The sequence below is a fragment of the Triturus cristatus genome, chromosome 6 (assembly GCF_964204655.1).
Source record: "Triturus cristatus chromosome 6, aTriCri1.1, whole genome shotgun sequence".
NCBI classification, from domain to species: domain Eukaryota; kingdom Metazoa; phylum Chordata; class Amphibia; order Caudata; family Salamandridae; genus Triturus; species Triturus cristatus.
In genome coordinates this window covers 149411222-149432454 of record NC_140589.1, presented here as the reverse complement: position 1 = coordinate 149432454, position 21233 = coordinate 149411222, and the positions used below count along the sequence as shown (strand labels likewise).

The 21233-nt window shown below is 48.2% G+C and overlaps 1 protein-coding gene and 1 pseudogene across 1 annotated transcript in view; both read right to left on the bottom strand.

The window, feature by feature from the left end:
• Nucleotides 1-21233, bottom strand: part of CNIH3 (cornichon family AMPA receptor auxiliary protein 3) — a 621447-nt gene that overhangs the window by 324187 nt on the left and 276027 nt on the right. The gene's annotated exons all lie outside the window — the stretch shown is intronic.
• On the bottom strand, nt 15362-15976 carry LOC146816538 (ADP-ribosylation factor-like protein 4C; annotated as a pseudogene).

Below are 21233 nucleotides of genomic sequence, written 5' to 3'. Positions count from 1 at the left end.
GTTCCTGATGTACCTACCTCCCCATGGGCTGAGGGGTGGGTGGGCTTTGCCATCTGTAAAAGAACACCAGAAAACGAGCCCTCTAAGCTTTGTTAAAAAAAAGGATAATTTAGTCCCACAAAGAGTTCTAAAATACACTTAGGCTGAACAGTTAATGGTCATATTAGATTTCATCACTTGCACATAGAAAATAAGGGTGGAAAAGGACTTCAAATGGACAAGCAATGCAAATGGGGAAAACACACAAAGGAAGCCGTGCTCACAAGAACATCGATGTGTCACAAAATTAGGCAATTAGTTTCCCAATCCCGAACTGCTTTTGTTCCATGCCATTTACCAGCCAAATTGCTCTCGTGTGCCCAGCATGTCTTTTGCAAAAGAACTTGTGTTTAGGTCAAATGCTTTCATCTTTAACATTTGATGGAATTGTTCACAGAACATTTTCCGTTTGCTATCTTGCCTATGTGCAACATATAAAAACATACGATTTGACTACTGGGGTTTGTACATTTTCAATTTTTCATATTGCGTCCACGGTTTAGGAAGGCGGTATTAAGACACTTTTATGAAGGACACAATCACACCACATACCACAGTAAAGACCAGCTATAGAGGGTGGCACTCCCCTAAACTACCTACCTTCATATCTAGCTTTCATAATGTATTAACGAGACAAAGAATACATTATTTCAGTTATTCATGTCAGAACATTCTAAAACAATTTGATCACCAATGCATAGAAATGCTGTTAGAACCCCAATATAAAGTAAAAAATGAAGACAATATACAAAGGCATCAAAACCTGAAGAAAAACATTACTTTCATTCATTCTTCAAAATACTCCCAAACCCCATAAGATTTTCTTTTAACCATATTAGCCTTGAAAATAGCAGTTTCTAATTCATAACAATTGGACAGTAACTGCACACTTTTTCCAGCCACACCTCCTGGTGTCTCCAACATTTACTATTAAGTAGTAAACGTACGTATGTGAGGACTTCCCATTAGAAAAGATAGGCGAGGTGGAGATTTATGTTATGTCATGTTACGTGTTTTTGTACAGCACACTATTACCCGCAGGGGTATCCCGGTACAGAGCAGGTGTGTGTGCTTATCCCTGCCTATGGTAGGTTGCTTAATTGAAAAGCCAGGTCTTCAGCTTCTTGCAGAATTCAAGAAGAGACGAGGGAGCTTTGCTGTGGAGTGATGGGTCTGTCCATGCTTTAGGAGCAAAGTAAGAGAACCCCCGTCCTCCTGATATGGGTCTGTGTATGCGTGGAATGTGTATGAGTAGGAGTCCTGGGGAGCAGAGGTGTCTGGGTGGTTGGTGGGAAGAGATGCGACTCTGTTCAGGTAGGTGGGGCCTAAGTTGTGTAGTGCTTTGAATGTGTGTGTGTGTGAGGAGTTTAGAATACGCAGGTTTGTGTATTAGGAGCAAGTGGAGCTCCCTGAGGTCTCTTGTGATGTGAGTTCTGTGCAGGAAATTGGGGAAAAGTCTGGCTTTCAAGTTCTGGATTGTTTGTAGTCTTCTAGTGGGTTGCTTGGTGATCCTTATGTAGAGGGTGTTCCAGTAGTCCAACGTGCTGGTGACTAGGGTGTGAGTGACATTGTTCCCAGTGTTGCTTGGGAGGCATTTGCTTCTTCAGCATCTTCAGGGTGTGGAAGCAGGATGCAGTGACAGCGTTGACTTGTGCAGTCATGACCAGTTTGCTGTTGATAATTATTTTGAGGTTCCTGGCATGAGTGCTGGGTATGGGTGAAGGTCTGAGTTCGGCTGGCCACCAGTTGGAGTCCATTGGTGAGGTGCTCTTGCAGAAGATCACTACATCTGTCTTTCAAAAATCTACAAGATTTAGACTGCTAGGTTTGTGAAAATGTCCATTGGGATCCAATGAAGATCTAGTGGACATTTTCAAAGAGAACATAACACTGTAGGTGCCAGTTATAACAAATGATTTGTGAATGGTGGTTGTCTTGGAAAAAGGCTATAATACTTCCTATTTTTAAAAAAGGGAACAGGACCAACCTAGCTGGTACCGACCAATTTTGTTATTGGATGCCACCAAGAAAATCTTGGGTGGAGTTCTTTTCTTCATACTGGAAGCCTGGGCTGAGGATAACAAAATTGTGTCTGTTGTCCAATATGGATTTCGTCAAGACGTTGGTACAGTTGAGCAATATCTCAGTTTGTCTCTTTTATTGGGAAAGTATGTCAAAAGCCAGGTGCGGCATTATACACTTGGCGTTTATAGACCTCTCCTGCGCATTTGACACTGTTAAACGCTACCAATTTGTAGATTGCAATGGAAAATAGGGGTAGAGAGGACACTAGTAAATTTGTTAAGACGTCAACATTTGGGAATATCCGTAAAGGTACGTTATGGGCCAAATGACTAGTGCTCCGCTTTATATAACTGAAAATGTTGAGTACGGCTGCCTGAGTAGGACTTTCATCCTGGTCTGGCAGGCGATGCTTTGGCGGTCTCACAGAGGTGCCTTTCTAAGGCTCATATGTGAGCCTTAGAAAGGCAGCTACGTGAGAGCTCAAAAGCACCTACATGCACGCCATGGACTGGGCAGTCCATGCTGCGCAGTAACAGGGGGTGCATACAGACAGGGGGCATGTGCCCCTCCTACATACCCCCCAGGAACCACCTGGCCCAGAGAGCCCTTCGTTTCCTCAATTCCACCCTTTTCATGGCAGGATCACCGCTATGAAATGGAGGGCGGTGAGGAAACTCGTAATATACTTGGCAGTGCCGCAGTGGAACCGCCAGCATAATGCGGTCTCTGACCACAGCGCCACCGCTGCGGGATTGCGGATCTCTTGAAGTAGCAGCAGTCCAGTAGCGGTCCAACCGCTGTCAATGGGACCGGCACCCCGGGTTCGGCGGTCCCATTGACTGCCAAACTCATAATCGGACCCTATGTAATCAATTATTGAGGCACCGATGTTACCTTTTCTAGTTGAATGGGTTGGTATGTCAGACTGCACTCTACCATTTATTACTCTACCACCCTTAGCTTTTGACTGCTCTAACAAGAGAATTACACCTTTATTAGCCTTGTCTGTTTATGAGAACATATCCTCTGTAATGGTCCATGCCTCCTCTAGCTCTATGTTTCTATATGCTTATAAAGCACCATTAGACAGCTATGTATTGAAATGCCACACAATGAATATCCACAAAGTCTTTTCTCTTTCAATTATGCTATGTATAAAATTAAAACTATGGATAAGCGTAGAGTTGTGTGTCTAGGGAATATATTAAATAGAAGAAGAGAGGTATTCTGGGAATCTTTAAGACTGAGAAATCAATCTGAATGCTCTGTGGAGCATTACTGGTGTTGGGAAGATCAAATAGTTGCGTTTGTAGTCTGGGGATAAAGGTAGTGGAATATCCCCTTAGAATTACCTTTTTTTTCGTATTATTGGTCAGACTATTTATTCAATAATAGCGTTGTAGTGCAAAATTGTGTATCACTATTTCTATTAGAGGCAGACTGTTGCAAGGCCTTAATTGTTCTTCTTCCAAAGCTGACCTAAACTATTACTGATAAAGCAGCATGTTAAAGATTGAATATGTGTTCTAGCCCCTCATTTGCATAATTTATCCCAGGGGTCTAAGTCAAAAAATTAGACTGAACTGACAACACATCAAAACAATTTTTCCACAAACAAATGCAATTACCCAAGATTAGATTACTAACATGAACTGAGCACAAGGAAATTTAACTCTTCTCAGTTGCTTTTTCTTTTTTCTTTTTCTTTTTTCTTTCCCTTTTTTCGTTGCTTTCTTTTTTGAGTTCCTTCGAACTTTCCCTTCCTGTCTTGTATTCTGTTTGTAGGGATTGTGATCTACTTATAGGCTGCCTGTTAAAATTCAGAAACACAGAGGGGAGCCATGATATTGAGGAGAAGGAGAATAGTCTACCCAGAGGGTTTATTTTGTCAGTATCTTTTTCCTACTGTTTTTGAACTGTTCCCCCAAATTGGGTCCCTTGAGCTTGGATGTCCATTTTTCATTTGTTTGGGTTTTTAACTTTTACTGACTCAGTACCCTCTGTTTGTTGCTTGATGATTTTAAATCCAAGACAGCTATGCTAACAGGATCTTGGAATTGTCCAGAGAGATTAGAGCGATTCATAAATGCCAATGATGTTGTGGATAAACTTCCAATATGAGGTCACAATTAAGAGTCTTCCTTCCAGATAATTTAGGATACAGCCTAAAATTCCTTGCAATACTTGTAGGTCCTCTCCGGTCATTGAACACAGTCTCCAGGGAGATGAGAGGAAACATTCATAGAGAAATCTAGTGCACTTGACAATTCATCTATATGTAGGAAGATATCACTCGGAGTACTATTAAAAAGTCCTAGTGTCTTTTATGTCTTTATTAAGTGTTGAAGGAACGTGACAGTTTACATCAATATCAGGCAAGGTAAATTCTATTGGGATCATGCTCGTAGGCGTCATACCCGATTTATTGGTATGACCATGAGAACATCCCGCCAATGCTGCAAAAAGGTACAATAGTCTTACAAAGTAGATTTTTAATTGTCATGTTACATTTGAAAGACTTGAGTACTTTTCAAATTCAATGAATCTTAAATGATAGTGCCTTTATAAGATTATAATATTCATGAATACAGTTGTTCCGGTCCCCACTCAATTGTTCTTTGTTGGAGTAAGATGGGTATTCCTATTAGGGAGGGTAAACTCCACAAGGACAACTTTAGACAGGCCAGTAGTAAGAAGAAAAAATATGTGGAAATTCCCCAAAGTGTCCATTTAACTCATATCCACACCATCCACAATCTGCTGCCTCCTCACTGCATCATAATATGGATCAACCCTGTGTGGTTCTATACTTCAGGGCGAGTTTCTTTTGCTTTCTTTACACATTGAAGACACACCAAGAAAAGAGAGACAGGAGAAAAACTCAAGCCATTGTCTGGGGACAAAAGGTGTAGCGAGTAACCACCCCTCACTACTCTGGCATCCTGCTGCATGCCTGCTCATGCCGACGTTACAGCGTGGGCCAGCATAGTGATGTCAAGGCCCCTTGAGGCACAATGCAGCCGCATGTTGAACTAATGGACCGTTCTCATTGCCGGTGTTCGAAAGTTGGAGGGTGAAAACAAGCAGGAGACATCCACACAGCCAGACTACAAACTAGAAGGCAAGGAAGGTGTCAATACATGGCCAAACATAGTGCAAGTTCCTGGCAGTGAAAAAGACCAAGCTCCCAGCTCTTAGCTACAGCAGAATTGCCACAATCTGCAGCAGGCAATAAGGGAGCGAGACGTTGCCCAAACAGCACCTGAGCAATTTGTAGGCATGATGATGGTATGCTGCAAACTCGAACTACAGGCTGGCGAGCTGACACAGATTGACGCTGATCATGGCTGGCAGGGATTGCAAATGTATGCAAAGTCTATCCCCATAACCATATGGGCAGCCAGGGTGCCTGAATGGTAGTTGCAGAGCTCCACAAACTAAAAATCAAAGCAAACTAAATAAACAAACACTGTGCCAACATCACTTCCTGTCTCCAACAACTATTTCAATGTATGAAGTACAGCATTCTCTATCTAAAAAGTACATAGAATTAAATCCTCAATGTGGGTGATCCCTCAAGGAGACACCTTGATTCTAGTTGAAGCCTTAAAAAAAAACTGGAATATGATCTGGTGTGAAATTATAATCTGGTCAGTAAATTCCAGAAGTATTTGGGAAGAATAATTCTCCTGTACACATAGTCCTGATTCACCCGCAAGACCTATCAGGCAGATCAGTTTTTGAACACAGCTCTGGGATGCCCTTTGCTCAGCTATGAGGAATCAATCAAATCTGGCAATAGCCATGGAGAAACTGAAGACTGCTCTGTTCAATAAGGAATTTCCATCATATAACCACCAGCACTACCTCCATCCCTACCACAAAAAAGTACATGTATACAATGCATACAACTCAAACCCCACAGAAGGGCTTGTTTCACATGAGATCACAAGTTCTCCACTGCTCTGTATTTCTCATTGCCTGGCAGGGTAACCTCAACCACTGCTTTGCAACAGACTCAACTTCGCTACAAAATGGCGGCTGTCACAAGCCCGTGTGTTACAAAAGAAAAACATGAATGAAGATCAGTAAATGAATGAAATCAGCCCTTCGTCCAATGGTGTCAACGTAGATCCCCTATTCCTCATTAAGACCAGGCACCACAGTTGTATGTGACAAATAGAATTCCAACATCAACAAGAATGGAAATCAGCGAGTCAGATACTTAAATTCTTGCAGGTCATTTACCATTCTAGCAGAAGACAAGACTTTACAACAGTTCCCTCACTGTGCTGCTACCAATGTGTGTGTTGTGAGACTGTAATTAGAGAGGAGCAAACATAACAGAATTTTCCTGAAGTACAAGGAGTCCGGAATTCCCCAAATTTGCATTGAGAGGGTATGTAAGCAGAATCCTTTTCTGGTGGTTGCCACGTGCATCTTATGCAGATTTGTAGAGCACATTATCACCCTGGAGGGTACCTTGGCACTAAGCAAGTATGAGTCCAGGCACACCTAGGACCTAGTTGGACTACTCGTAAAGCCAGGTCTCCAGGTTCTTGCAGAATTCAAGATGTGACGGGAGGCTCCTATGTGCAGAGGTAGGTTGTTCTAAGCTTTAGGAGCGATGTAGGAGAAGGCTCAACCACCAGACCTGATTTTTCGTATGCGTGGGATTTCTGCAAGTAGAAGTCCGGAGGAGCGGAGGTGTCTGGAAGGTTTGTGAAAGCAGGTGCAATTGTTGAGGTAAGTTGGGCCAATGTTATGTAGAGCCTTGAAGTGGTGGGTGAGGAGTTGAATTATGCTCGTTTGTGAATGGGGAGCCAGTGGAGCTCCTTCACGTATGGAATAATGTGAGTGCAGCATGGGAAGTTGAGAGTGATTCTGGACATTGAGTTCTGAATGGTCTGTAGCCTTCTGATGAGTTATTTGGTGATCCTGGTGTTAGAAATGGGGTTTCTGGTTGGCTCGGGAATGCGCCTAAGCCAGGCAGAGACCACCACTCTAGTCAGGGCAAGGGAGTTACACACTGAAGATAACCTCTGCTCTAAGCCTGGGCAAAGCACTACGCTACGCTCGCGTAGTTTGCGAAGTTTGCGCTACTTCGCACTACGCGAATTGCACGTAGCACAGTGCAAACACGCGTAGCGTAGTGTAGTGCAGCGGTCATTTTTTGCTTGCTCGCGATCCTCAACGTCAAGTTGGCGACCGCGAGCAAGCAAAATGACATCCCGGCGAGACTTTTTCCTTGTTCGCGATCAGCAACATCAAGTTGCCGATCGCGAGCGTGGAAAATAAACCTCCCGGCGAGCTTCTCAACGCGGGGAGGTCAGGTTTCTCATTGCGAGTGGTCGCATATGCTCGCGACCGCTCGCGACGAGAAACTACCAGTCTGCGTTGAGAAAGCTGCCGCTCGAGTAGAAATCTATTCGAGCGGCAGAAAACGACCGCTTGCACTGTGCAAGATGCAGTTTGCACTGATTGCACAGTGCGGACAAGCATACGGCACTGTGCAATCAGTGCGAACAGCATCTTGCACAGTGCACTACGCAGTTTGCGAAGCTATGCGTAGCGCGAAGTGCACTTCGCGTAGCTACGTGTAGCGCTACTTCATAAACTACGCCATGGGTTACTCTGCTTACCCCCTTGGCAGCTAGGCAGAGCAGTCAGGTTAATCCCAGAGGCAATGTGTAAAGCGTTTGTGCAACACACTCACACAGCAGCGACACACTAGGCACACTACAGAAGAAACTCCACACAAGGTTATATCAAAAATAGCCTTTGTATAATCCATACAAACACATTAGAACACAATCACATATATATACTGTGCCACCAGGCACTATTCATGACTTCAGAGGTAGTACATAAATCACCTTGCCAATCGGGCAATTGTCATAACATTACATACATCGTAAGGCCAATTGGGCCACTGTCATGACCATTACAATTGGGGATAACCAATAACTAGTGGTAGAAACTGTACTTAGCATGAAGCATTAGGCATAAGCATCACCTAAGTCACAAATCACTTTGTCTCAGATGAGGCCATAGGAAAATAAGTTGCCCAGATACATTTGTGCACCCTAATGATATCCAGCACCAACATTAGTCATGCACCACAGCCAACTTGTACCAGTGCCAACAGAGGCATATCTCCATAAGCAGAATAAAGGGCTACACCTGTGCTGCTATTATATGGTATCTGGTGCCAGTAAATGGCGGCTCCTCGGAACCAAGACAAGTAGGATGGCTGACGTATTTTAACACGGGAAGTCAGCCCTGGCCCCTCAGGACCAGAAAGGCAGTTGCAGCTCCTCAGCTCTCCCCAGTAGGTACCAATGCAGTAGGAGCATACAATGCCTTTCTCCACAGGGTAACCTCACCGGGTCCCCCTCTGCATTTGATTTACCAAGCAGCTGCCCTGAGTGCGCTGTTACCACTATACCAGTACCTCTACCAGCTGAGCGAGACCTCCTGCGGTCCTCGACTGGATTACTGGCAATGCAGCCCCTCCTGCCGCAGAGTACAAGAAGTAAAGGGCCCTGAGCAGGGTAACCTCTGGGGGACCCCTCCACAAACAGTGGTGAAATCTTCGGCAGCGGGGAAGGTATCCCTACCACACATGCCTTCCTTGGGGTCAGCAGCCCTTGCCTTCACAGCAACATAAATGCCGGCTGTGTCGACGGCGGGGGGTTGGTTCCTTTCCCCAGCACGGCCCTCCGGCAGTCTTCTCCTGGCCGGAAAACAGCTAAATGGAGCCTGTGAGGCTCCGATTCCTCCCGTGTACGACTGGGCCACACCCCCCAGATCGCAGACTCAGCTGGCAGGGAGAAGGAGGGGGGAAGCAAGGTTCCAGGAAGCTCCCAGGGGCTCCCAGAGTCAGGAATTGTCTCCGGCGCCACAACACCCTTCCTTGCAGCTGCTTCTGCATCTTAGACACGAGAGGTGCAGCATGTAAACGGCCACACAGCTATTTGGCCACAAAGGCCACGTGAAAGCCCCAGGCTGGTGCGACTCACCATGTAAGCACCAGGACTCTCTCCCCTTGCCCCAAACAACGTGAAAAGCATTCAGACTTGGCAGAACAAGGTATGAGCACCAGTAGTTCCTACAACACAGTGCAGGCACTAGAACCTTCCCAAATAAAGCCAGATCATACAGAGCAGAGCTGGGCACAGGCAGGCCAGCACACAGGGTCCATCAGCAGAGGGGAATTCCTTTTAGCCAACCAGCAGGCAGCAGGTCAGCCCCCAGTGGCGGTTCCTCCTAGTGCACTGCAGTCCATGCAGTCTCTTAGCTCCCAGCAAGTTCCAAAGTTCAAGAAGTTCAACAGATATGGGGTCATGGGGTCACAGCCCCAGTACTTGTAGTACTACAGTCTTCCCCTGGCACGAGCTCTAAGCCCAGTCCAAACCAGTTCTGAGGGGCACTTTACAAGTGCACAACAACCTCCATTGAAAGAGTAAGGCTTTGCTCCCGACACACCACAGGAGGGCGGAGCCATCATTGTGGAAGGCAGGCACAGCCTTATTCAGGTGCAGGTGCTACTCCTCCCACCACTCCAAATGCAGACTAGGCCTATTCATCCTAGCGATAACTCATCCAGACTCTCTGGAGCCACTGCACCTCCCCAGCCCCTGTCACTCTAAAGCCAGACAGTCAATACACAACAGTCAGGCACAAAGACACATAGCACACAGAAATGCCCACTTCTAAAAGTGGCATTTCTAAAATAGTAATAATAAATCTAAGAACACCAATACGCAGCATTTATCACCACTATTCTAAACATACCTAACTTGATAACGCTACCCCTCTCATGTCAGAAATTACCACTGAAGCATATATCAGAGAATCCCCAATGCAGTCCTATGAGAGGGCAGCCTCACAGCAGTAAGAAACCAAATAGGCTGTTTGTCACTACCAGGACGTGCCACACAGTTAAGGCACATGTCCTAGCTTTTACCTACTGCGCACCCTGCCCATAGGGCTAGCTAGGGCCTACCTTAGGGGTGACTAATATGTAGTAAAAGGGGAGTCACAGACGTGGCAACCACTTTATGTGCCACTTCACAGCGGCAGTAACTGCACACACACACCCTGCAGTGGCAGAGGCCTGAGACAGGTTTGAAAGGCTACTTTGATGGGTGGCGCAAGCAGCGCTGCAAGCCCACCAGTAGCATTTAATTTACTGGCCCTGGGTATATGGGATACCACGGTACAAGGGACTGATAGGTAAATTAAATATACCAAACAGGTGTAGACCAATCTTACCAAGTTTACCATATAGAGCACACGCAATTTAGCACTGAACAGCAGTGATAAAGTGCCCAGAGTCATAAAACCATCAACAACAGTTCATAAAAAATACAGGAGGAAGGTAAAACGTTCTGGGATGAACCTGTAAAAAGGGCCAAGTCCAACAACCGACATAGAGGGTGTTCCCATAGTCCAGCTTGCTTGTGACCGGGGCATGCGTGACTGTTTTCTGGGTGCCGACTGAGAGCCATTTAAAAATCTTCCACAGTATCTTCTGGATAGGGAAGCATGAGGTGCTGGTGGCATTGACTTGGGCACTCATGTCGATTTTCCTGTTGATGATGATCCTGCGGTTCTTGGCGTGGATTATGGGAGTGGGTGTCAGTCCTAGCTCTTCTGGCCACGAGCTGGAGTCCCACTGTGATGTGCTCTTCCTGAAGATCACAATTTCGGTCTTGTCAATGTTCAGCTTTAGACAGATGGTCTTCATCCATTGGGGGATTTCAGTCATTCGAGCATTGAATTTGATCCTGCATAAGCAGTGCTTTTTACAAATACAGATTCCTTTCAGCTTTGCGTTGAATAACTTTTTTAAATGGTGGACCGTGGCCATAGTTTTTGTACACAGCACAGTTAGTACTAAACTCACCTCAGCCAAGCGACCTAAGCCAGGTGTAATAAATTCCCTTTGTCCCAAGTGCAGGAGAAACCTTAGTACACATTACTATATTTTGCACACTTCCAATTAGATAAAAGGGTCAACTGGAATGCATAGTAATGTCTGTATAGAATTAGGGGGTGCACATGTAGTATCCGTGTCTTCAAGTGGTAGACGCCCAATTTGTTAACTTGAGGTATTAGTAGGACCAACATGGGCTTGTTGTCAAATGAGATTCCAGGGGTGAACAACCTTTACAACGAAACTATTACAACGCACTACACTTACAACAAAATTTTTACAACGCAACATCCACTACAACGCATTCCATTACATAGCATGACACTACAATGCATGTTTAAAAACTACCTTTACAACGCATTCCATTACATCGCATACTACCTTTACAACACATACCATTACAATGCAATCCAACACTTACCCTACTGTTGCACCCCCTGGAGTTAGAATAGTAATTTTTACCCCTATACTATGCGTTGTAATGGTATGCGTTGTAAAGGTAGTATGCGATGTAATGGAATGCGTTGTAAAGGTAGTTTTTAAACATGCGTTGTAGTGTCATGCTATGTAATGGAATGCGTTGTAGTGGATGTTGCGTTGTAAAAAATGCGTTGTAAGTGCATGCGTTGTAAAAGTGTGCGTTGTAACGACATACATCCGATTCCAGGCTTCTCGCACACAACACTAGTGAAGGACAGTTTCTTAGTTTTTTAGTGCAAATGTCTCTTGGATGTTGCTAAAGTAAATGAAAATAATGGAATACTCCGCATAAAAAAATATCAGTGACTCAAGGAAACCCTTCCATAAATAGCCTACGATGCCACCAGTTCTATGTCACAATAAAAAATACCTCCACATGGAGCTATGTCAACAACAAGACATTAGTCTGAACAACTAGGTATTTATATAAGAAAGTTAATCAATATATCAACACCACGAGATCGGCAGTACCACTTAATTAACCCTAATTCTAAAACTACCTTGAACACAAACCATGTCCGACCCGAAATATAACCCCAACTCTAACCCTAACATTAACGCCTACTACAACCATAAGACTTACAGCTTTTACCCCTAAAGCTAACTCCCAGCCTAACCACAGACTCTACCCTAATCCCAAACTTAGCCCTAAGATTAAGTTTAACATTAAACCAGAACCTAAGCCTAACAATGTTAGACTAACTATAACTTTGATGCCAACCCTAATTTAAGCATAGCCTTGACCTTACCCTAACCAAAATCCTAAACCTAACCCTACCCGTCATCCTAATCCCAAAACGGACTTTAACTTTAATCATATTCACAATCCTAAATCTAATTCTACCACTTACCCCATCCTACCCTACCCCTACCACTTACTCTAACCCTAAGAGTGTAATTGTAACGTGTTTGATGTTGCAGCATGCAGGTGTATTGGTATTTTTTTTATTTATTTATTTGAGTTTTATATAGCGCTGGCTAGACCCGGAGGTATCAGAGCGCTTTACATGAGGAAACAACATGTTACAAGTTGCAAAAATAATTACATTAATTACAGAAAGGTTACAGAATCACCACAGGAGTTTTCAGCGACCATGAAAATAAGATCCACAGAAAAGAAAAAAAGAAAAATTCCAGGGAGAGCAGGGAGTCCACAGGAGGAAGTCAGCAGCGGAGAAAGAGACGAGACATAAGTCCGAGGTTCGACTGGGTAGGTGATGGCCATAGCGGTATGCCAAAGCCTGTCTCCCCTATAGCTGTCGGAGCAGTTCCACCGGGAATCGGTCATACATTTTGGACTCCGCCAGATAAAAATGAGGATCAGGAAGGGACCAAAAGTCTAAAGACCAGAGACGGGCTGGTGAAACTGGCAAGGGTGGCAGTATAGGAAGGGGGGTGTAGCTTGGCAGCCATAATAAAGTCGGGCAAATTGAGTCTGTTGATCTCCAAAACTCTGTATTTGGTATTGTCTCTAGATTTTAGGATTGTTTCCTCAGCTAAGTCCATTGTCCTACTGGAACATCGGGACCCCCTTGTCAGATGGGAGCATCTTTCCATACCGGTGAAAATACATTGGTTGGTTCAATAGGGGTCAAACTAGGTGCCAGCAGGATCCCAAAACCCGAGCTCAGTTCGTGAAAGGATGGCACCTAGATCAAAATCGTCACACTTACCGCCTCTTCACGGGCCACCCAGCCACCATCTTAGGGTCAGGCGCGGCTTTAGTACCAATGGAACGTCCTGCACCGTAGCCCAGGCAGCTTCCCCTTCTCAGAATACCTCCGCGTTGCGCAGCTGAGATCCCACATTGGGATTGCATGCGACTGTTCCTCGGCTCCCCACTCACCGCCTCTAAAGCGCGTCCGCTGTGGATCACGGAAGGCACTGCCGGTCGTGCTCAAGTGCCCCTCCCTCTCCAGCAGTAGCCGTGCTCCGTGAGCAGAGCGGGAACGCAAGACGATACAAAGCGGTGGAATCAGCAGGCAATTTGAGGTGAGGGTCGTGGTGTGGGGGCGCTGAATTGCTGGCAGGAGCGGGGGTCGTGGCATCGCGGTGTGCTCCATTCAGCACCAGGCATTTGTTCGTAGCTCATGGAGCTCTTGTAGCTCGGGAGACATCTTAGTCCATTCGAAGGGATGGACGTCACGGCAGAAATTTCTGCAAGGATCGGTCGGAGTAGAGCAAAATAAATCTCAACATGAACCGCCTGCATTCCGGTTGTAGAATCTTGATAGAGGATGGTTAGGCAATGCGGTGAAAGCGCCATTCTGGAGGCTGGATTGAGGGTTCGCAATGGAGCAACAGCTGTGAGCAGCCATGATGGGAGCTGGCTCCTCCCCCCTATGGTATTCTATGTAGTGGTATGTCCCAAAGTAAAGGCTTCTGTTTGTTTTGACATTCATGTGGTGAATTCATGAGGTTTTATTCACCTCTCCAGCCCCCCTTTATGACTCACGTCAGAGTTTCTCCTTCAGTATTGCATCCAACTTGCCAAAATGCATTCTAATAGAAAACATGCCTACATTTCTGCAACAGAACGCCTTTATTTATAATGAACAATCACTTATTACTTGTGTCATACAGAACTGTACACCAAAGTCATGCAACACAAAAAACCTTCACTAAACAATGGTGGACGCTCAAATGTCAAAAGAGCAACACAGAGATAATATCAACACAAACAACCGCTGCTGCATCCCTTAGCAACATGTATGGGGAAGGAAAGATGATTACATTTCTCAGAGAGGGGTCCAACAACCCTCTCAGAAAGACACGTGGTGAACGCCCCTAAGAAACAACCAAGGATGGATTGGCTATACACCAATTTATTTATTTATTTATTTATTTATTTTATTTTAAAGGTTTTATATAGCGCTGGCTAGACCCGGAGGTATCAGAGCGCTTTACTTGAGTCTCAGACCATAGTTGCAGGTTACATCGTTACAAAGGGTTACACAGTTATTAGAGCATGGTAACATAGTTACATGTAAGGTCGAGACAAACAAGAAGGACATATACGTAAGGGAAAAAGCAGGCAAGGGGAGAGATTCAGGGGAGGGGGTAGGAACAGGGGAAGTAGACAGAGAAAGGAGGAGGGAAAGAGGAGGGGAGGGTGAGAGACACAGCATGGAAAGAGGAGGGGAGGGTGACAGGACACAAACGGGTAGACGAGTCAAAGCTGCATCCAAAGTCCGGTAAACTGTGATCCCAGGGGATGTGGTATCATTTCCCTATCTCTGTTGCGAGAGATTCCCTATACGCAGTGGACTCTCTCAGAGGGGTCTCTGAGACTCCAAGGCCTACATACTCGATCCTTCCCCAAAAAGGGGAGAGGGAGTGCTTAGGCACGGGGTGCCATACCATACCTCAACTGTGAGTGGCTCCCTTGGCGCTGTGGACTCTCTCAGCAGGTTCGCTGAGACTCCAGAGTATAAATATTGGATCTTTCCCCAACAAGGGGAGAAGGAGTGCTTAGTCACAGGGCACACAAGGGCAGGGGCTAGGCGGTGTAGCATGCAAGGGGAGAGATTCAGGGGAGAGGGGATGAGAGCAAAGGAAGTAGACAAAGAAAGAGAGTACTAAATGGGAACAAACAGCATCATTTTGGGGGACAGACTGTTTTCTCTCTGTCGCCATGGGGGATGGTCCAATGGAGAGAAGCTTCCATTGACGTGTGGTTTCAGTAACAGTCCTCATATAGGGAATATAACAGGTCTACAGTAAAACCCCCAGGCATGCATTCAGTCCTGCCATGCTCAAATCACCACTTCTGCAGGTCCAACGGAAAGAAGGATATGGAAGAAGGACCCAAAATTGAGTTGGCTGGTGGGTTTGTTCGTGTCACAGTTCTCTCCGGTCTTTTAAGCACCCATGTCGCTACCGCTTCTTCTGTTTCAGCGACTTCCTCCTCTTCAGGATCATCTCGTAGAGTTTGACCATGCATTCGGTCAGGCCCTCGCCGATGATGACGCAGGCTGGCTGAACGTGGTAAGCAGTGGAGGCTGCCAGCTCCTGCAAGGCCAGCTGTCTCTCGATCTCCGGCACGGGCAACGAGCAGGGCAGATCCTGCTAGTTTGCAATGACCAGCAACGGTGTGCCCTGGTTCTCAGCAAATTTGGTCACCTTGTGCAGCTCTGTCCTGGCCTCCTCCAGCCGGTCTGCGTCCACCGAATCCACCACGTAGATGATGCAATCTGTGCAGCGGCTGTAGGACTTCCAGAGGGGGCGCAACTTTTGCTGGCCCCCCACATCCCAGAAGTGGCAGCTGATGGCCTTGGCGGTGCCATTGCTCAACTTGATCTTCTCGGTGTTGAAGCCAATGGTGGACACAGTGTTGACGAACTCGTTGAATTTGAGTCTGTCGAGTACAGTGGTCTTCCCAGCCGAGTCTAGGCCAAGCATGACGATGTGCAAGGACTGGAAGGCTGACATGTTGGACGAGAGGTTCCCCATAGCTCCAGGTGGGCGCCAATCCAGCTGTCCAATGGGTTCCTCTTGTGCGAGTCGATGCTGTGCGCTCTTCCAGCGTCCTGCAGCTATCCTTGGACGTCCGTTCCTCCTGGCAGGGGGCAGCCACGCTTCTCCACAACACCCAGTAGTAAGGGGAGGGTGGCAGGCAGCCAAGGGGGACACCTCGGCTCTCCGCAGCAGACCCAGGCACAGAAGCGCTGCGGCATTACTGGTGGCCGTCCGACATCAGAAACCCCGGCAAGAACGGACGAGGGTCAGCCTTCTCCATCAGAGACGGAGACACCTCTCCCCCGCCACCATCTGAAAAATGCAGCGACCAGAAAATCGATTGGTTTCCCTCGCCAGGCGCTGCTGGGTTTAGCAACACTCAGCAATCATTAACTCCTTCCTGCCCTGGCCACGGTACCGCCACTGACTTGGTGCAGCTCCCGGGGCTGTGGTCCTGCGGTTCAAGCCGCTGACGCCCACCCTACCTCTACGAGCCAGGGCTGGCGGAGCAGCGGGCGCGACAGGTGAGAAAAATGCAGCCCGCCCTGGGGTCCAAGAGACAGTCAGTGTCCATCTCAGTTGGGAAAAGGGAAGACAGTGGTCAGCAAGGTAGATAGATGTTTGGGGTGGGGGTCCTTCCCAGACCCCAGCTGAAAACGTTGCCCGCCTTTTTATATTCCTCCTTGTGCCTTCTGGAAGGTTACTGCTCCAGACACCGCCGAGCATCTCTCTCGGTTTCTCTGGGTGTCTCGAGGGTCCTCCGGTGATCGGCGTCTGTCTCTTCCAGTAGACTGCCGCAGTGGCACCTCGCTCTACGGTGAAATGTCCCTGGCGAGCGCCATTTTGAGATTAGGCGCACCATATCCCGCGTGAAAAAGCTAACAGAGTTTGTTTAATTGTGGGCTAAATTTGGGTACCCTCCGTTCCTCTGAATTCCCTTTCAGATCGCCGCATATTAACTCCACTCACCGCCTCAAAGTGGCAGAGGACACCAAACGCAAGTGAGTCACAGGCCTTTGCAGTCGCAGCAAGCACGTGGCTTCTGCGCCACGATGAGCGACACTGAACAGCCCGGCACAGCAAGGGTGCTGCCCCATCACCCCCCGTCAGGGGTCTTACCCCCATTCAGCGAAGCCGCTGACCCCACGACAGCTGCCCCGAGATGGCAGACCTGGCTGGGTAGACTGGAGAACTATTTCATTGGTTCAAGGGAGACGGACAGGGCGGTAAAATGGTCCCTCCTCCTACATTACGCGGGGGAAGAGGTGTACCTCCTATTTAAACACCTGCCTAACACGGGGAACCCAGATGACTACACGGCGGCGGTGGCAGCTCTGAACGCGCATTTCGACCCCCAGGTCAACCCAGACTATGAACACTTTAAGCTACGCCAAGCGAAACAGCGCGAAGGTGAATCTGTGGATGCCTTCCACACGAGACTGAGAGCCCTTGCTGACGCGCACCACGTAGGGGACAGGGCCAAACAAGAAATCAGGGCGCAACTGCTACTAGGGATCCGAAGTAAGACGCTTCGAGGGCTAATACTAGAAGTGAAAACAGAAAAGACGGATGCAGTGAGGGTGAAGGAAAGGCCACAGAGGCCCCGTGACCGGCGACCCCCAGTTCAAGCCCGGCAGTGCGGATACTGCGGGTATGACGACCACCTGCTCAAAGCGTGCCCGGCGAGAGGGAAAACGTGCACTAACTGCGGCATCGGCAACCACTTCGCGTCGGTCTGCCGGAGGAAGACGCAGAGAAGCGGGAACAAGCGGGACAGGCTGCTGAGGAAGCTGGTGAGACAGCTATCGCACACGTCGCTGTCGTCACAGTCGAAGTCAAGGAATGAGAGGACCAGAGACTACCAAGACTCAAGCACGGAATCAGAAGACGAAGAGGAAACATACCTCGTGTCGTTCACCAAGGCCCTAAAGAGTACCAGGCGACCGCAGCCGCGATGTGACATACTCATAGCCGGATCGAAAGTGAATGCTGTGATCGACACAGGCGCGTCCGTGACAGTGATGGGTGTACAGCAGTACCACCGCCTCAGACCAAGGCCTGAACTCCGACAATCCAAGGCCAAGATATACGCATACGGGAGTGATACACCATTACCACTAAAAGGCAAAATGACGGTAGCCGTGCAGTCCGAAAAGTCAAAAATTGTCATTGACATTCACATAATTGACCAAGAAGTGGACACCTTACTCAGCGGACACGCCGCAGAAGATCTAGGGCTGATCGCGTTCCTCCGGAAGGTCCAGGACAAGCAAGTCGAAGACCTCTTGGAAACATTCAAAAGCCTATTCGCAGGGTTGGGGAAGATAAAAAGACCACCGATACGTCTCCGCATGGACCCCGCGGTACAACCGACAGCCCTCAGGCACAGGCGAATACCATTCCACCTACGCCCGTTAGTAGAGGAGGAACTCCAGAGGCTGGAAGAACAAGGAGTAATCGAGAAAGTCACGGGACCCACACCGTGGGTATCACCTATGGTGATCGCCGAGAAACCACGACAGCCTGGGAAGATCCGGCTATGCATCGACATGCGCTTCCCGAATAAAGCCATCAAGCGAGAAAAGCACATCACACCAACCATGGATGATATTGTGTCTGATCTAAACGGTGCCCGATGGTTCTCCAAACTAGATTTGAACGCGGGATACCACCAGCTCACCTTGGCGAAGGAGAGCCGATATATTACCACATTCAGCACGCACCTAGGACTGAGGCGATACAAACGCCTAAATTTTGGAATTTCATCGGTAGCAAAAATCTTCCAAAATACCATTAAAGACATCTTGCTCGGCCTACCTGGCGTCCTAAACGTGAGCGATGATATCCTCATATATTCCAAAACAGTAGAGGAACACTACAAACACGTCCGAGCCACACTAGCACGTCTACAGGAGCATGGTGTCACCCTACACCGAGAAAAGTGCCAGCTGTTCCAACAAACGATTGAGTTCTTCGGCTACGTTTTCACCAAGGAAGGCATCCAAGTGGATCCCCGGAAGTCACACGCCATCAAAGTGGCCGCAGCCCCCGCGTCAGTGGCAGAAGTCCGCAGCTTCCTGGGGATGGCCACATACTGTGGGCGATTTATCCCGAATTTAGCCACCCGCAGCCGCGATGTGACATACTCATAGCCGGATCGAAAGTGAATGCTGTGATCGACACAGGCGCGTCCGTGACAGTGATGGGTGTACAGCAGTACCACCGCCTCAGACCAAGGCCTGAACTCCGACAATCCAAGGCCAAGATATACACATACGGGAGTGATACACCATTACCACTAAAAGGCAAAATGACGGTAGCCGTGCAGTCCGAAAAGTCAGAAATTGTCATTGACATTCACATAATTGACCAAGAAGTGGACACCTTACTCAGCGGACACGCCGCAGAAGATCTAGGGCTGATCGCGTTCCTCCGGAAGGTCCAGGACAAGCAAGTCGAAGACCTCTTGGAAACATTCAAAAGCCTATTCGCAGGGTTGGGGAAGATAAAAAGACCACCGATACGTCTCCGCATGGACCCCGCGGTACAACCGACAGCCCTCAGGCACAGGCGAATACCATTCCACCTACGCCCGTTAGTAGAGGAGGAACGGAGAGGCTGGAAGAACAAGGAGTAATCGAGAAAGTCACGGGACCCACACCGTGGGTATCACCTATGGTGATCGCCGAGAAACCACGACAGCCTGGGAAGATCCGGCTATGCATCGACATGCGCTTCCCGAATAAAGCCATCAAGCGAGAAAAGCACATCACACCAACCATGGATGATATTGTGTCTGATCTAAACGGTGCCCGATGGTTCTCCAAACTAGATTTGAACGCGGGATACCACCAGCTCACCTTGGCGAAGGAGCCACACTAGCACGTCTACAGGAGCATGGTGTCACCCTACACCGAGAAAAGTGCCAGCTGTTCCAACAAACGATTGAGTTCTTCGGCTACGTTTTCACCAAGGAAGGCATCCAAGTAGATCCCCGGAAGTCACACGCCATCAAAGTGGCCGCAGCCCCCGTGGCAGAAGTCCGCAGCTTCCTGGGGATGGCCACGTACTGTGGGCGATTTATCCCGAATTTAGCCACCCTGGCCGAACCTCTCAGGCACCTCACCAAGACAGACGTAATGTGGAAATGGACAGACACAGAGGAGACAGCGTTTGAGGCGATCAAGAAAGCACTACTGGACCAGACCACATTGGTCTATTTTGATCCGAGTAAGAAGACCGAAATTCTAGTGGATGTGAGTCCCGTAGGACTAGGGGCGGTCCTGACGCAAGAGCAAGGACCAGGACAGTGGGCAGCTCTAGCATATGCCAGTAAGGCCCTCACTGACACGGAGAAACGCTACTCCCAAATCGAGCGTGAAGCCCTGGCGATTCAGTGGAGCTGCCGTCATTTCCATCTGTACGTGTGCGGACACCCGTTCACAGTGGTGACAGACCATCAGCCACTAGTGCCACTCTTCTGAGGAACAGCGCCACACCCGCCCCCACGAATAGAGAGATGGGCTATCAACCTTCAACAGTATCACCTAAGCCTGGTATACAGGCCCGGAGCGAAAAACCCGGCAGACTTCCTATCCCGACACCCAGAGACCTGTAGCAAGCCTACGACAATGGAGGGCGAGGAAGAAGCGGAAAGTCACCTCGACATGGTGGCTGCTCTAGCGTGTCCCCGCGCCTTAACGCTAGAAGAGATTCTAGAGACGGCCGAACAGGACCCAGTAATGGTCACGGTCAGAAACACCATCCTCGAAGGAACCTGGCAGCACTTTCTACAGACAGCGAACTCATGGACCAACGAAGACAGAGGCGACCTCCAACACACGCCACGAGCTGAGTGTGACTAGAGGGGGACTCATCCTACGAGGCTCCAGAATCGTCGTCCCGGCCGCCCTCAGGGCAAGAGCCACGCAGCTGGCGCACAAAGGACACCAGGGGACGGAGAGAATGAAGGCCCGGATGAGGGAGAAGGTCTGGTTCCCGAGCATGGACGCATACGTAGACAATGCAGTTCGCAGCTGCCAGTCATGCCAGTTAACCAGCGGAGCCCAACCACCGGCTCCCATCATAACCGAGGAACACGGACGAAGCCCGTGGGAGAAAATCAGTGTGGACTTCGGGAGCCTGCCCGACGGGCGAGTCACGCTAGTAATCATCGACAGCTACTCGAAATACCCGATAGCGGAGGCGTTGCCATCCACTGCCTTCGCGCATGTGGGTCCAGCCCTGGAAAATGTGTTTGGGATGTTCGGATGCCCCGAGGAACTGCGGA